We start from the raw sequence: 17,500 nt of genomic DNA, 5'->3' as shown, positions 1-17,500 counted from the left end.
TTTGGTGGGATTAAGCAAACCGTGCTGTAGGTTTCCTCCACATTAAACTGGGGCAGAATCACTCAATAATCCGCAGGAGATGGGGGGGGGGGGGGGGGGGGGGGGGGGGGGGGGACCACAGCATTGACTTTGGCAGGCCGCCCACACGCAAGGCACAGGATGCAACAGGAGGGGGAGGAAAAAGGAGTAAATAGACACATAAATAAATAAATAAATAAAAAAACATGCATAAATAAATGACTTCTATGAGTGACTAGAACCACACAGTGTTCCAGAGCTTATGTGAAATAACATGCCTGACATTCAGATAAATATGCGCTGCACTTTATTTGACTTTCTATTTGCCTTCGGACCAGTTTACTGAAATGTATAATCTTCCCATAACTCCCGTCTGACAGCTCCGGCTTTTGGAGACGTTCATCTCAAAGTAAAATCAACCTTTCCACAATTAATTCAAGTCTCTGACAGCGACGGCGCAGATGTGGCACAGCGAGATGCAGAGGATGGATACGAATGGTTGTAAATATACTGGGAAATGAACTCCATTCATTCTCATGTCTTTCACCCTGTAATTTGCATGGCTTGGACATGTATGGAGACATATGTTTTTCTCTGATACCCTTGGAGATGGTAATACAAGTATGTGTCTGTGTGTCTGTGTGTGTGTGTGTGTGTGTGTGTGTGTGTTGTGTGTGCGTGTGTGTGTGTTGTATGTGTGTGTGTATGTGTTGGTATGTGTGTGTGTTGTGTGTGTGCGTGTGTGTATGTGTGTGCGTGTGTATGTGTGTACGTGTGTGTGTGTTGTGTGTGTGTGTGTGTGTGTGTGCGTGTGTGTTTTGTGTGCGTGTGTGTGTCTGTGTGTCTGTGTATGTGCGTGTATGTGTGTATGTGTGTGTGTTAGTGTGTGTCTGTATTGGTGTGTGTGTGTGTGTGTGTGTGTGTGTGTGTGTGCATGCGCATGTGTGTGTATGCCCTTATGCCCTTTCTTATCTATGATTTCATCTGTCGTCTGTACAACTGAAGAATTAAGTCAATTATTGTGACTGATTGTTTGCGTACGGTCACATGGGGAGTTTTTCCAGAAAGCCATCCACAGACTTCACTGGCCGTGTCTATGTCACTTTCTCCTGTCCTCGTCTGACTGGGAGGAGGGTACGGGGGTGAGGAGTTGAGAGGGTGAGGAAGGGTGAGGGGGTGAGAAGTGCACTATGTCCTCCTAGCCGTAGCTTAGCTCTCTTCCCTCTCCTCCCCTGGGATCCTTTGTTGGCATACACGCCGCTGTTTGTTTGAGTCCGTTCACAATACTCCCACTCAGTCAAGGAGAACTCTTCAGCAGACTCAAGTTACACCTCATGGCTTACCTTTCTGCTGCCATTCTAAAGTAGCTAGCAGGAGGCAGACCTCGAGCCAGACAGGGCTAGCATACAGATTAATCTGCTCACAGAGGTAGACTAGGCCCACTGTTACACATGAAAGCGCGCTGAAAGTGGACACTAAAGCTTGTGTTCCTCGTGGGGTCCGCTGACTCTAAGCTGTGAGTCAGTCTGCAGTGTATTCTGGACCGCGGTCGGTTGTGGATATTGAAGCTTTAGGGGTGATCGGTTCATAGTGTGGAGCGTTGAGCAAGCGATGTACTTTACGGATACAAACATGTTATGTTCGGGCGGCGATGCTAACGCCGCTTCGTTTGAGTGTGTTGGCGATGCCGGGGGTGAACTAGAGGACAGGTTAGCCGAGATTCTTTCACTACTGGCCTATGAGGACAACTCAGGGTAAAAATACATGTTCACCCAATCATGAAAACAGGCTGAACCATCCCTTTTATGTCCATAACGAGGGCATATGTGCCGGTACGGTATTTTAATTTGTCGGCGGTCGCCTCTCCGTTTTAGAGGGTGAATTTCGCCCCTCTCTCTCTCTCTCTCTCTCTCTCTCTCTCTCTCTCTCTCTCTCTCTCTCTCTCTCTCTCTCTCTCTCTCTCTCTCTCTCTCAATGGCACCGTTCACACTTCAAACCATTTGTCCAAGTCATTGATTTTACACTTTTCTCCGTTTTCACATCTGTTTTCTGTTAAGCGTCATAAAAGTGAAGTGAATATATAGTAGAAACCAAGGTCATGACAGACAGATGGTGCCATAATGATTTTCAGCGCTTGGCCCAGCCAGATGTAAAGGAAGTCTAGATGTTCCTGGTTAGGATCCCCTCACGGTGCACAGAGAGCCTACTGTAGCTCACCGACACGCCACTGTTCGTTTCTTCTCCTCCAACACTGTTGTTTGGAAAGGAGAAAGGAAAAGCCAAAACGCTGGTGTATAACCTTCAAAGGACAAAAACTGCTGCCATTTTTGGGGAGAGGGAGGGAGAAAAGCGGAGTAAATTATGGCTCATTTGGAGCACATTCCGCCAATATTATTTACATGGCTGTCACAGTGGGGAGCTGAAAAGCCGCTCACAGCCGCTTTATTTCTTCATCCCTCTCTCTCTCTCTCTCTCTCCCTCTCTCTCTATTTCTCTCTCCCTCTCTCTCTCTCTCTCTGCCCCTGTCTCTCTCTCCCTATCTCTCTCACTCTCTCTCTCTCTATCTGTCCCTGTCTCTCTCTCTCTCTCTGTTTCTCTCTCTCTCTCTCTCTCTGTCTCTCCCTCTCTTTCTCTCTCTCACTCTCTCTCTCTGTCTCTCTCTCTCTCTCTCTCTCTCTCTCTGTCTCTCTCTCACTCTCTCTTTCCATTCTGCTGACAGCTCAGGGCTCATCCCTGAACCATCATAATTTGCTGTTCTGCTCCTATTCTCTGCTCTGTTCTATCTCGTCCTCAGTTTTCACTTCACTCTCTCTTTCTCTCTCTCTTTCTCTCTCCCCTTTCTCTTTCTCTCTCTCTCCACTCTCTCTCTCCCTCCCCCTTTCTCTTTCTCTCTCTCTCCACTCTCTCTCTCTCTCTCTCTCCACTCTCTCTCTCCCTCCCCCTTTCTCTTTCTCTCTCTCTCTCTCTTTCTCCCTCCCTCTCCCCATCTCTCTCTCCCTCTCCCTCTGCCTCCGTTCATGGATGTGTGTTTCAGGGGTAGACCTGAGGTTAGGAGTGGAGGCTGAGAGTCACACAGCAGAGGAATGAGATGCCAAATTAGATATGGTAAAGAAAACATGACATCAGCAACATTCTATGGAAATAGAATATGCAACCAGAGGTCTGAACGACGAACCCAAAGCAATCCTCCCAGCAAGACATATAGTATCTCTGTCCTCGATCTTTATGGTATACATAAAACCCTCCCATCACAACACATCTCTTATCCAGATCTTTACAGCCTGTAACCATAGATCACTATGGAATACAGTATGACCTAATTCACTATATGGTCTGGGTGAGATTGTAAGATCACAAACTGCCCTGGACACTATTCCACAGGCGTCCACATAGAGGACACAGCCGCCCAGATTGCAGACGTACTGCACACTATAGGACATGTTACTGTTCCATATCTTTGGTATTATTTTCTTTTCGTATTCATCCTTAGAAGGCGTTGTGTGTCTGAGTGCTGCGTACAGTATGTCTGTGTCTGCCTCCTCATGATCCACTCTGCTGCACTGCAGCCCCACTGGCTGGCTGTTCCTCTCACCGGCGCCGTGGAAACAAGGTGAACAAAAAAAAAAAAGAAAGAGAGAAAGAGGAGATGAGGAACGGTGACAGGTGAGGCAGGGGGGAACGGGGAGGCGCAGGGGGGGAGCGGGGAGGCGCAGGGGGGGGGAGCAGGGAGGCGCAGGGGGAAGCAGGGAGACGCGGCGAGGCGCAGAGAACTCTGGGGGTTTTAAGTCCGCTGACAGAGTGTCTCCTTCTCCTTCTCAGCACCGTCGCCACGGAAATAAAAACAGTCCAACAAAAACGTTCTGTCACGAGGGGAGAGCTTCAGTGGAAACCCAGAGGTGTAGCTTCTAAGTTCCGCCTCACCCTTTCTCCCCCTCCAGGGGTGAGGTGAGGTGAGGTCTGGGGGAGAAGGGAGTGTTCTCCCTTTGTGAGGTTGAAGCCTGATTGGCAGTGATTGACAGCTCTGGTGTTTTTTAATTCTGATGTTTTTCCCTCCCCTTGGCTCACGCTCCCAGAGTGTGTGGGCTTCTGCCCTTTTATGCACGTTATGTTTTGCAAGGCGGGCGGTTTCCTGCTGCAGCAACCAGTTACACAGTTAGTAGCTGCAGGCATGCCCTGGAAATGATGCACACAGGCTGCTGTTCCTGCTCATGTTTTATTTTTGTTCAGTCGTCAACTGAGATTCATATGTGACATAAATTACAAGCAACACACACACACACACACACACACACACACACACACACACACACACACACACACACACACACACACACACACACACACACACACACACTCACACAGCAATAAAACACAATTTGAGTGAGAAGATTGATATGCGCTTTAGTTTGGGGTCTAATCTCACACCGCTCTGGACCACGGTACTAACCACTGACCGTGGTTTAAGCGTAGCGGGGGTGTCTGGTGCCATGCCTGCCCTGATCCCCACTGAGAACTCAGGCAGAGACACTAAATTACAGGTCTCACGCGCCAGCATTGAGAAGTGCTTTGCAATTTCCCCAAGACCCAATCTGAAAGCCATGATCCAGGAGGCAGGCGAGAATTATGAGGCTGGCATATCTTAACACTGGGGTGCCTTTCGGGTTTTAACGTCCTTTATTATTCACAACTAAGCCATGAAATTAACGGCGGGTTACTGATGACGACAGCGTCTGCTGGACGAAATCTGGGCGTTCGCACCTCCTCACGTTAGTCTGTTTTTCTCTCTTTCTTTCTTTCTTTCTTCATTTTGTTTTTTTTTGTTTTACAAAATGGCCGCCTAATGATGTCGACTTCTAATCGGGCTGTGCTGTGAATGACATTGTTCTGGTTCGTCTCAGTGGACCCACACGCGATTAGACAAGGCCATTGGTTTCTCGGCAGCCAAGCACGTGTCAACATGAGTTATGAGAGGCTTTCTAACGAGCAACAGATCTTTCGCTAGGATTTCAGCAGCGTTCCGATACTACTACCAGCCCACCTCGCAAACCAACGGGGAAATTAGAAAAGCATTTCACCCAAATCAAACACCGACATCCACCTAGCGTTTTATTTCCTTACCCAGACTTTCTCCCATTGTATTCTCCCATCACCTAATCGAGGCCCATTCTTCTAGCAGGCCTTGGCATTCCCACATAAATCCACAGCCCAGTTAAGGGATAAAAATTAATGACCGCAGCATCTCATTTTCGAAGGCCCCGGCTTTTGAGTCACGCCTTTGAAAAGTACCTTTGAGCTCAGTGGCTGGAATAGAACAGCCACTCTGCCATGGGAGGTGTAATAGCATCTTCTATGATAGAACAGAATGGTTATAGGCCATAAAATCAGAAGAGCACTCATCCTAGAGATCTCATGACAGAACGGGAATGAACATGTGTGGTCAGTTTGAAGAAAATAAAAGATATAGTTTTACTTTTTTTTATTATTATTTTTGTTTATTATTATTTGCCGACATAGATCTATTCTATAGATAACTGTAAAATGTGTTTTAGATGCTAACCAATAAAAAAATATCCACTGGAATATATTTTTCTTCTTTGCTCACACCCCTCTCGAACTTCTGGGACCTTCAAAAACATTTTATTTTTATTTTATTTATTTATTTATTTAAGATCTCTGAAACAGCCCATGACTCACTCACTTTCACTGCTTCCTCTGTACTGAGTGAATCCCAGCTCAGCTCTCCTCACCTCCGCAAATATGCCCAGGTCACATGCCCCTATCTCTCTAAGCATCATGGGTAGTAAATTGTGGTCCCAGAGCAGGTTAGCGAGTAGCTCTGGGAAGGCTGAAATTAAATCAGCGTTTCCTCCCATCAGTACCCTGTAACCTAACACCAGCAGGGCCCGGCTCTTAGAGCCCGGCTCTTAGCCCACAGAAGGCTGTAAGCTGTTACAGTGGCTACCATTGCTATGAGTATTCGATTGGGATGGAGCCAGGGCTTTTACTCATGAACCCAATTTTCACCTCACCCCCATTTTTTGTTCTCAGATAGCCTTGGCTGGGCTTCCAAAGTTAAATGGCTGATTTGCTGTCGGTTAGCTGGAGTATAGGAGGTTGAAGTCGTATATATATTGTGTATATATATATATATATATATATATATATATATATATATATATATATATTGAATATATATATATATATATATATATATATATATATATATATATATATATATATATATATATATATATATATATATATATATATATATATATATATATATATATATATATATATATATATTGTATTCAAGAGTAGCTGAGTGGTATATCCATTTGAGAAAGTATCAGGGGAGGCTCATTCCATTTCATGCACTGCAATGAGCCCATCCTCCGATCTCTACCTCCACTGCCTACACTGATATATACTGTATATATTGTATAGATACATAGAGAGAGAGGGAGAGAAAGAGAGAGAGAGGGAGACAGAGAGAGAGAGACAGATGGTTGCTGGTTGAGGTTGTGATGCAGATGTGGTACACTGCTGTATATATTGTATACACACACACACACACACATACATATATATATATATATATATATATATATATATATATATATATATATATATACATAGAGAGAGAGACAGATGGTTGCTGGTTGAGGTTGTGATGCAGATGTGGTACACTGCTGTATATATTGTATACACACACACACACACACATACATAGATATAGATAGATAGAGAGAGAGAGAGACAGAGAGAGAGAGAGAGAGAGAGAGAGAGAGAGACAGAGAGAGACAGAGACAGAGAGAGAGAGATAGACAGAGACAGAGAGAGAGAGATAGATAGAGACAGAGAGAGAGAGAGAGAGAGAGAGAGAGAGAGAGAGAGAGAGAGAGAGATAGACAGAGACAGATGGTTGCTGGTTGAGATTGTTATGCAGATGTGGTACACTGCTGCTATGATGTGTGAGTAGGGGGAGGCATCTCAGAACAACAGTAGAGGAATGCAAGCATGTACACAATGGGTTGTGAGGAGAAACATACATGCCGTGTGTTTTTGACTCACAAGGAGTCAAATCCATTGAAAATTCAAAACTCATTGCGCCTAATTACTCTTCAAATTGTCATCGCACAATATGGATTTCACGATTGCATCGCTTCAGACTTTGATGTATTCCGACTATAATGAGTTTGAAGGGGGCAACGCACTGCCTTCACTTGTCAGTGAGATACCTAACTCCCCAGCGACGCTCAGCAGAGATGCAAGATCTAACTGTCTGCGCCCATTACTCTAATCACATGCCAGCTGTAATTGAAAAGGTGAAATCTGAAAACCTTTTCCTTCTGTTCAATTAAATCTACAGGGCTCTTAAACCCAGGAAGTAAATACCCGATCAATACGCATCAGACCCCCGTCTTATAGAGCTCGGGCTGATGGCTTGGCATGGTCCGAGCCAAGTCCTGGCATGGCAATCATTGGGTTTGAGTGCGTGCGTGCGTGTGTGTGTGCGTGTGTGTGTGTGTGTATATGCGTGTGTGTGTGTGTGTGTGTGTGTGTATATGCGTGTGTGCGTGTGTGTGTGTGTGTGTGTGTGCGTGCGTGTGTGTGTGTGTGTATATGCGTGTGTGTGTGTGTGTGTGTGTGTGTGTATATGCGTGTGTGTGTGTGCGTGTGTGTGTGTGTGTGTGTGTGTGTGTGCATATTTGCCTGTGCACTTGCCTGCCTGAGTGTACATGCACATGCGTGTGTGTGATAGGTGAGGAGATGCGTCTGTCAGTCCTGTGAGGGGGTCTGTGGTCCCTCCTACCGAGCCAATCACAGAGGAAGTGAACCCGGGTGGTAAAGGCCTCTCTGTCCAGGATGAAGGACACAGTTGTTTACACATTAACACCCAGCACCATAACACATCACACACACATCTCAGGCTCCATTAGACCCCCTACACAAGGCCAAAGAGACCACCTATGAACCTCCGACAGCTCCGGGAACCTGTCATCATGGCCGAGGTGGCTGGGAGGGCACAGCAGCGCCCCCTACAGTGCTGGATGACTGAGGGCGTAACACTGAAGGCTGTTTTTAAGATTTTTCATACGTTTCGATTGACATACCGTCACTTGGCAAAAACTAAGAGTCGCTCGTATCGTTGGAGATGACCTAGGATGCCGTCAGCGACATCAGGAAGTTCAGGAGGCGCGACGCCCCTCAGCGACAGTCAAAAGTGTCGACTGGAGGTCATTTCTGTCGATCGACAGTTGTCGTCAGTGTCGTTCGACAAAGGATTAATGAACATTTAGGAAGACCGTGGTCATCAGACATGCGGCAAACCTGAGCCTGTACACAAACCTACCTTCAAAGAATGCCACTCAAGACTCACAGCCAATAGTTGACCTCTACACAATATATACTGTAAACATTGTCTTTCAGGACACACACACTTACACACACGCACACACGCACGCACATACACACACACACACACACGCACATACACACGCACACACATGCACACGCGCACACACACACGCACACACACACACACACACGCACACACACAGAGGTCATTTTGCTGATGTCATAATCCGAGTTTGATTTTACGGTACAGTACATGCACCAATTGTCCCAAACTGTTTACAGAGATCTGGATCACTGTAAGCCTCCATTATGATTGTCCAAAGGAGAGCAGAGCCCGGTGACGTAAGCTGAAGGCCCCAAATAGCCGCGCCGAACCCGTGATTGTGTTTTTTTTCTCCAATTCCTGCGAGATATAGGTGCACTTACAGCTCTGTGATTCCTATCTCTGTAAACGGGTCTATTTCTCGGTCCTGCGGCAGGCGGTCTCACATCCTCTCACGGTCACCTCACAGCCATCAGAAGCAGGCTGCTACGAGCCGTACTAGATCACACATGATCCGCCAGGATCGGTTTGGTTTGTGTTCTTAGTCCGACGGGGCAAAGACCTACCGCCATGTGTTTGTGTTTATGAACTCAAACAACTACCCTTCTTTATACACAAACAGCAGAGGACGTGCTTGGGGGGGAACTCGTTTCAGTGAAATTATGACTCTCCCAAACTACAGTAAATGTTCTGTTTTCTGTTCTGTAACTGTAGGCAAGTATAGCACACTACATAGCCCAGAGGCAAAGACTGTGTTTCATTTCGTATTGTGTGTATCAATTCATGATTTATGGGGATACAACTTGTGCTTGTGTGTTCTATTGTATACAATTACACGCCTTGAAGATGCCAATAGAAGACAAGCATATTGTTGTGTAGAGAGCTCAGGGAGACCACACACACGTATCCCAGAGGGCCAGGGATAAACACACACACACACACACACACTCACACACACACACACACACACACACACACACACAGACACTCACTCACACTCACACACACACACACACACACACACACACACACACACACACACACAGACACTCACACTCACACACACACACACACACACACACACACGCACACACACAGAATATGTGATGAGACAAGGCAATAAAGAAACATCTTTTCACACTAGGAGTCCTTCCAACTTTACTTTCTGCTACACTGTGGTCTATTGGACCACGACTGTATGAAAATATTAATTCAAGTAATTACATTCCAGAGTCGTAGCGTCCAACGCTACAATAACTGTGGTTGATGTGTTTATGTGTGTGTGTGTGTGTGTGTGTGCGTGTGTGTGTGTGCGTGTGTGTGTATGCGTGCGTGCGTGTGCCTGCGCGCACATGTGTGAGCGTTAGAACCGCACACACAACCCTAAGAGCATCGCGTCTGTCGCCAGTGACACGTGTTTCCACGCCAGCCCACCGAGGCTGGGTCTCTTGTTTAGTCACCAAACACGCCTGTCAGTCAAGCGGACGCCACACAAGGCACAAGCTGTCAGAAGAGCGTGCTGCGTTCCTTCCTTCCTCCTCACTTCACTTCACGACCCACACAAACAAGCAGTTTTACGTTTCAAAGACAGCATTCCCCACAACGATCACGAAAGCAATCTGAATGCCCCCTTTCTGTTTCCACGTTCCTTCCTCCTCCTATTAAATAAATGAACCAGAGGATAACATCAGTAGGCGAAGAAGCAGGAGCAGCAGGAAGCAATAGCACCAGCAGCACATCTTTTGAAACCTTCCACATTTATATATTTTTCATGTCAATAAAATGTATTTGGTAATTCACACTCGTGTTTTTACATATGCCTCAAGGCGCGTTGGCGAAGGAATGAGAGGCTTTCATCGCCTTCATGTATGCTCTGCTCTCATTGTTAGACGCAGACTACTGTCAACATCAAAGTTATAATTATGGAAGAAACTATTAAAGGCTTAGCATCACAAACCTGAATGTGTCAAGTCTGGAATGTTTTTTGCCGTGAGCTTGTTTGTGTGCATTCTGTGATTGGGGCATTGCTGCTCTCAGATCTGGCTATGAATGTTATGAAGGGGAGTTTTAATGTGCTGATTATGTTGGAGGGTGTTGTGAAAAGGGAGTCATCTAATGCTGTTCTGGGGCTGTTCTGGCATGTTCCTGTTCTAATTGGCATGTAAACTTCCCCTCTTTGCACCTCCGTCCTCTGGGGGGCACACTTGCGAGCATGCACCAATACACACACACACACACACGCACACACACTCAGACACACACACACGCACGCAGGCACACACAGACACACACGCACACAGGCACGCACACACGCACGCACACACATACACACATGCACACACACATTCATACACACACACACACACACACACACACACACACACACACACCACCTTCTGTCTGCACTGTTCACTCACATCTGGTCTGCACTTTCCTGATATAAGAAAGACAAAGACGTGAGCATCAAAGTCACAGGCAGAGGTACACTTCTTTCCCTCTGTTATAAAGACTGTGTTCTTCTACCCTCAGTGAATGATCTTGACATTGAAAACCTGGCTTGAAACATCAAAAAACCCTCTCCTCTAAGCTCTCCCATGGATGTGATTTTTCCATTTCGAAACTGTGGTCGAGAAACCAAGAAACAGGACGAGATGTTACATAACGCTTGTGATAGGCCCATTACTCACTCAGGGAGCTGTTTGTCACCGGGCAGTAACAGTGACACTGCCAGTTGTGCTCTTCTCGGGGGACGGATTGTCGTGGGCGGGGGGTGGATGGGGGGTGGTGGGTAGAGGAGGGAGGAAAACAGAGAGGAGGGGGGAGAGGAAGACTGGCACAATGAAGCGGGGTGACTCTGATGACAGCCGGTTGAGCACCACACCCTGATATTCACAATGGACCACGTCCGCTGTAGGCTTGGAACTCAAAACACACCACTCAGGCCAGGGACAGGGGGACAGGGGGACAGGGGGTGAGGGGGGGGGGGGCAGGGGGCAGGCCTGTGGGCTTGTGCACACAGAGGGGAAAGGACTCAAAGTGACAGAACTGCTGTCTGTATGGAGGCGGATGGCCATGGGAATACTGACATAAATAAAGCCTATGATCTCAGTAGTACCTCTCTATAACCTCTCTATAACCTCTCTATAACCTCTCTATAACTGTTCTGTACTGTATCGTGTGTGTTGTTCTTATCTCTGGAGCCCAGGAAGAGTAGCTGCTGTGTCAGCATCAGCTAATGGGGATCCTAATGAAAAATACACTAAACTAGAACCCTATAGAAGGACAGTACCAGTCAAAAGTTTGGACACACCTTCTCATTCAATGTTTTATTTTTATTTTTATTATTTTCTACATTGTAGATTCATATTGAAGACATCAAAACTATGAAGGAACACATATGGCATTATGTAGTCAACAAAAAAGTGTGAAACAAACCAGAATATGGTTTGTATTTTAGATTCTTCAAAGTAGCCACCTTTTGCTTTGATGACAGCTTTGCACACTCTTGGCAAGGTGTGTCCAAACTTTTGACTGGTACTGTACATGATACTCAGGGGAGTGTCTACATGTACCATGCTGAAGTATGAATGTTGTGGCAGTACAAGTAGTCGTATAGGTTCAGTATGTACATGTGAACTTGTGTTTTGCAAAGTGGAGAAATAGAAAAGGATTGAAAGTTGTGAGTTGGAAAAAAAAAAAGAGAAGAGAAAAAACACGGCACCATCACAGCGGGTTCTCTCCGGAGGAACATTCCAGCTCACATGAACACATTTTATTTTCCATGCACATTGTATTAGCACCAACTCACATATCACACCTCTCTCTCTCTCTCTCTCTCTCTCCCTCTCCCTCTCTCTCTCTCTCTGTCTTTCTCTCTCTCTCCCTCTCCCACTCTCACTCTCTCTGTCTTTCTCTCTCTCTCCCTCTGTCTCCCTTCCTCTCCCTCTCTCTCTCCCCCTCGCTTTCTCGTTCTCTCTCCCCCTCTCTCTCTCCCTCTCCCTCTCTCTCTCTCTTTCTTTCTCTCTCCCTCTCTCTCCCTCTCCCTCTCTCTCCTTCTCTCTCCCTCTCTCTCTCTATCTCTCTCTCTCTATCTCTCTCTCTCTCTCTCTCTCCCTCTCTCTCTCCCTTTCTCTCTCCCCCTCTCTCTCTCTCTCTCTCTTTCTCTCTCCCTCTCTCTCCCCCCCTCTCTCCCCCCCCTCTCTCTCCCCCTCTCTCCCCCCCCTCTCTCTCCCTCTCTCTCCCTCTCTCTCTCAGATCTCAAATAAAGGCATACGCTGCAAACTTTGGAAGCGACTCAGAGCCGCAGTGGCGCACCGCTGCTCCATGGAGCATATCTAATAGAAAGGAAATGAATTTACCTCACCACAACTTCCTGCAACCCTTTACTTAGCTCCTTATTTATTTGTGGACTTATATCTATTTGCTTCCTTAAGCCTTAGAGACTTAAAAGAAGCTCTCAGCTCGGTAACACTAGGTGACAGTGCGTGCTGTATCCCTCTGGAAACGAACGGAGGGGAGGAGAGGAGGTGAGGAGGGCAGGTGAGTTCAGCGCTAATAAGTGGTATCTCCTGAGGGTAAGAGGATGCTGATATGTCAGCAGCTGCTCCAGAGAGGAGACAGTGCTCTCTGAGTCTGAGGTTGGCCTGTCACTGATGGCACTTTGCCACAGCAGGGAGCGAATGGCAGACACTGAAGACATTAATGTAATACTCTCAGTGTCTATATTAAGATGTCTTAAGGTCACTCTCTCAATTGGAGTGAGAGAAAGTGGATGAGAAACTCACTCAAACTAAGTTTGGGGACGCGGTTCGGTCGGTCACTTCAATCTAAAACCTGAAATCTGTTTTTGCTATTTTAGGATTAAATAAAATCTCTCCTGTGCATATTCTCCTGTTTTGTAGTATCCTGTTTTCTTCCATGAAGCAATTCCTTCTAAATTGTAAGTAACAAGGACAATGTGCAAAGACCTCACTCTGTATATAGTTAACTATACCTAAGTATCTAACTCTGCCTAAGTATCTAACTCTGCCTAAGTATCTAACTCTGCCTAAGTATCTAACTCTGCTGAAGTTTCCAGACACAGCTCTGATCTGGGTGTATAGTAGTAGTGGATGTGGTAGTCATGGGTTACTACAGTCTGGTAATACATTGGCATTGTGATGCGTTGTTCACTATCTACCTTCTGCCGTAGACTGAAGACCTCCACTCACCAAACACTTTATTAGGAACACTGTACTAACACTGGGTAGGGCCTCCCTTTGCTCTTTATTAGGAACACTATACTAACACTGGGTAGGGCCTCCCTTTGCTCTTTATTAGGAACACTATACTAACACTGGGTAGGGCCTCCCTTTGCTCTTTATTAGGAACACTGTACTAATACTGGGTAGGGCCTCCCTTTGCTCTTTATTAGGAACACTGTACTAATACTGGGTAGGGCCTCCCTTTGCTCTTTATTAGGAACACTATACTAACACTGGGTAGGGCCTCCCTTTGCTCTTTATTAGGAACACTATACTAACACTGGGTAGGGCCTCCCTTTGCTCTTTATTAGGAACACTGTACTAACACTGGGTAGGGCCTCCCTTTGCTCTTTATTAGGAACACTATACTAACACTGGGTAGGGCGGGAGGCTTTGCTCTCAAAACAGCCTCAATTCTTCGTGGCATTGATTCCACAAGATGTTGCAAACCTTCCTTTGAGATACTGTTCCATGATGACATGATTGCATTACATTCAGGATGCATTGCATTCAGGTGCACTTTCAAGCTGTGAATCTCCCGTTCTACCACATCCCAAAGGTGTTCTATTGGATTCAGATCCGGTGACTGGGAAGGCCACTGAAGAACACTGAACTCATTGTCATGTTCATGAAACCAGTTTGAGACGACTTTTGCTTTGTGACATGGTGCATTATCATGCTGGAAGCAGCCATTAGAAGATGGGTAAATTGTGGCCATGAAGGAATGCACATGGTCAGCAACAACACTCAAATAGGCTGTGGCATTCAAGCGATGATTGATTGGTATTAACGGGCCCAAAGTGTGCCAAGAAAACATTCCCCACACCATTACACCACCAAGTGCTCGGTGAGTGTATCTCTTCAGGCTACATCTTGTCTGTCCCTCCTAAAGACCTCTTCCCCCCCCACTACCCCTCTGTACAGTTCCTCTTTTCTGTTAATAATAACACATTTAAAAAAATAAAAAAAGTAATAATTTCTTCCTCTAACATTGTGACTGCCAATGGCACCTGGTCCTAGCATAGATTTTGTCTTATGATGGATGTATAGATGATTCACTTACTTTAGACGAATGTACTTGTTGTAAGTCGCTTTGGATAAATGTAAAAATGTTCAATCAAGTCTAAAGTCTCTGAATAGATTAAAAGTTTTCTGTTTGTCTCACCAGCTCTCCTGAACCCGATACTGAACCGCATGCTTTCATACTTTTAAACTCAAGGATGTTCGGCAAAGACTTAACTTACACCTTTAGACTCACACGATTTTAATTTGCGAATGAATGCGAGCACACATGCACATGCACACACGCACACATGCGCACATGCACACACACACACACACACACGCACACGCGCGCGCACGCACGCACGCACGCACACACACACACACACACACACACACACACACACACACACACACACACACACACACAGACACAGACAAAGCCAGGTGCTAATGAAACACATGCAGATGTGATTATTATTTCTCACCCCTCCCCATGAGTTTAATGAGCTTCTGCGCAATCTGCATGTATAGAACATTTCACATTTCACATATCAACAACAATGATTTTATCTTCACACTCCCAAGCCCATTTGTGTGTGAATACGAAACATACTTATATTTCATCATTTCATGTCCATTTAAATAGGAGGCTATCAACCCATAGCCTGTCTCCCACGCCAATTACACTGTAATGCTTCTCTGTGATAATGGACAATAAAATAATCTTCCGTCAACCGTACGTTCTCAATATAACTACTGTATTACCCTCACAAGCCCATTAGACAGTCATAAGACACACGATGGAGGGTCATGAGACCAAGAGATTTGTTTACTTCTGCACATTGTACCCGTGTTGCATCACGTGCGAAGTACATGCTCAGGCTTGGCAGAAGGCCATAGATACTGAGAACGAGAGCAGAAAGCTCCCCAAAGTTCCTCCTTTTTCCCACAGCAGCATGTGTTAGATGTTGTTGTTTCTGTCTCTTTGTGAGATATTCAGAACAAGGAGGAAAGAAGGAATTCATGAGTTGTGCCTAACGCTACACCCGTTAGCTAGGCAATGTTTGTTGTTTGAGGTCTCTACAGTAGTCGTAATAATAACAATAGACTTTATTTGTACAGCACCTTTCATGCATAAAATGCAGCTCAAAGTGCTTTACACTTGAAGCATTAAAACAAGAACAAATGCGTATGTCAAGAACAAATAAATATAAAAGGATAGATTAAAATACATTCAAACAAATTAGTAGAAATACATTTAATCAAATAAATCTAATAAAAATGTGTTTAGGAGATAAAGCACACGCTAAAAATGGTTAGGTAAAAGCCTTCCGGTAAAGGTATGTTTTAAGCTTTTTTTTAAAAAGATGTCCACAGAGCCTGTTTGATATACATGGGCAGGGTTCCACCATTGTTGCATAATACCTAAAAGCAGCTTCCCCACTTTGTTTGTGGAGTGCTTTGGGCACAATTAAAAGACCAGTATTGGAGGATCTAAGGGCTTTTTGTGGTTGATAGAATATTAAAAAGTCAGAGATGTATGAAGGTGCTATGCCATTATGAGCTTTGTAGGTAATTAAAAGAACCTTAAAATAAATTCTAAAAGAAACAGGGAGCCAGTTCAGTTCATCTAAAGCAGGAGTGATGTGCTCTCTCTTCTTGGTCTTAGTTAAAAGTCTCGTGGCAGAATTCTGTATGAGTTCCAATTTCTTTATCGACGTTTTTGAGAGACCAGTAAAAAGTGCATTGCAGTAGTCTAACCTACTACTGATAAGACCATGAATTAGTTTCCCAGCATCCTGTTGTGTTAAAAATGGCCGTACTTTGGCAACGTTTCTCAGGTGGAAGAATGCTGTCTGGATCACTTCATTAATATGGGGTTTAAATCTTAAATCCAAATCTAAAATGACACCTAGACTTTTAACTTGGTCTGGTGAGCCAGGCTCCCGAGCTAAAAACGGTCTTTGATTTTGGTCCAAGTAAAAGTATCTCTGTTTTATCCTCATTCAGCTTTAAAAAGTTGTCACTCATCCACTGATTTATGGGGCTAAACAGGCGGTCAGGGAGCAAAGGCTGTCTGGGTGTGTTGGCTCAACAGAAATGCATAGTTGGGTATCATCTGCGTAGCTGTGGAAATGAACATTATGTTGACTAATGACGTTACCTAATGGAAGGGAAAATAGTAAGGGACCAAGACAGCTCCCTTGGGCTACACCGAAAGGTCAGTCATGTTTTACAGACACATGTTCCCCTAGACCAGTGGTTCCCAAACTTTTAACAGTCATGTACCCCATGTCAGTTGTTTTGTAGCCTAATTGATATTCTATGAACATTATCCCTTACATATTAGACATTGTGATAATATCTTTCTGTTGGATAGGGGGCATGCATTAATTTTCACAGATTTATTTCGCATACCCCCTAGATCGATCCACGTACCCCCGGCGGTACACGTACCCCACTTTAACAATAGTGGCCTTAGGGTAACATAAAATTCTCTCCCAGTAATGTAGGTTTGAAACCAGTTTAAAAAACTATCAGAGAGACCAACCCACTTCTCAAGACGGTGAATTAAAATGTTTTGATCAATGGTGTCAAATGCTTCACTCAAATCTAAAAGAATAAGGATTTAAATCAGTAGCAAGTCTAAGATCATTTACTATTTTGACTAAGGCTGTTTCTGTGCTGTGCCTGATTGGCATTTCTCTAGGACACTGGTTTCATTGAGAAAGGTATTAAGCTGATTAAAAACCACTTTTTCAAGTACTTTGCTCATGAAGGGTAGGTTAAATAGGTCTGTAATAACTAAGGATAGTATTATCTAGATTTT

The sequence above is a fragment of the Argentina silus genome, assembly GCF_951799395.1.
Source record: "Argentina silus genome assembly, chromosome: 12".
In the NCBI taxonomy this organism is placed as follows: domain Eukaryota; kingdom Metazoa; phylum Chordata; class Actinopteri; order Argentiniformes; family Argentinidae; genus Argentina; species Argentina silus.
Note: the sequence above shows the minus strand (reverse complement) of the source record.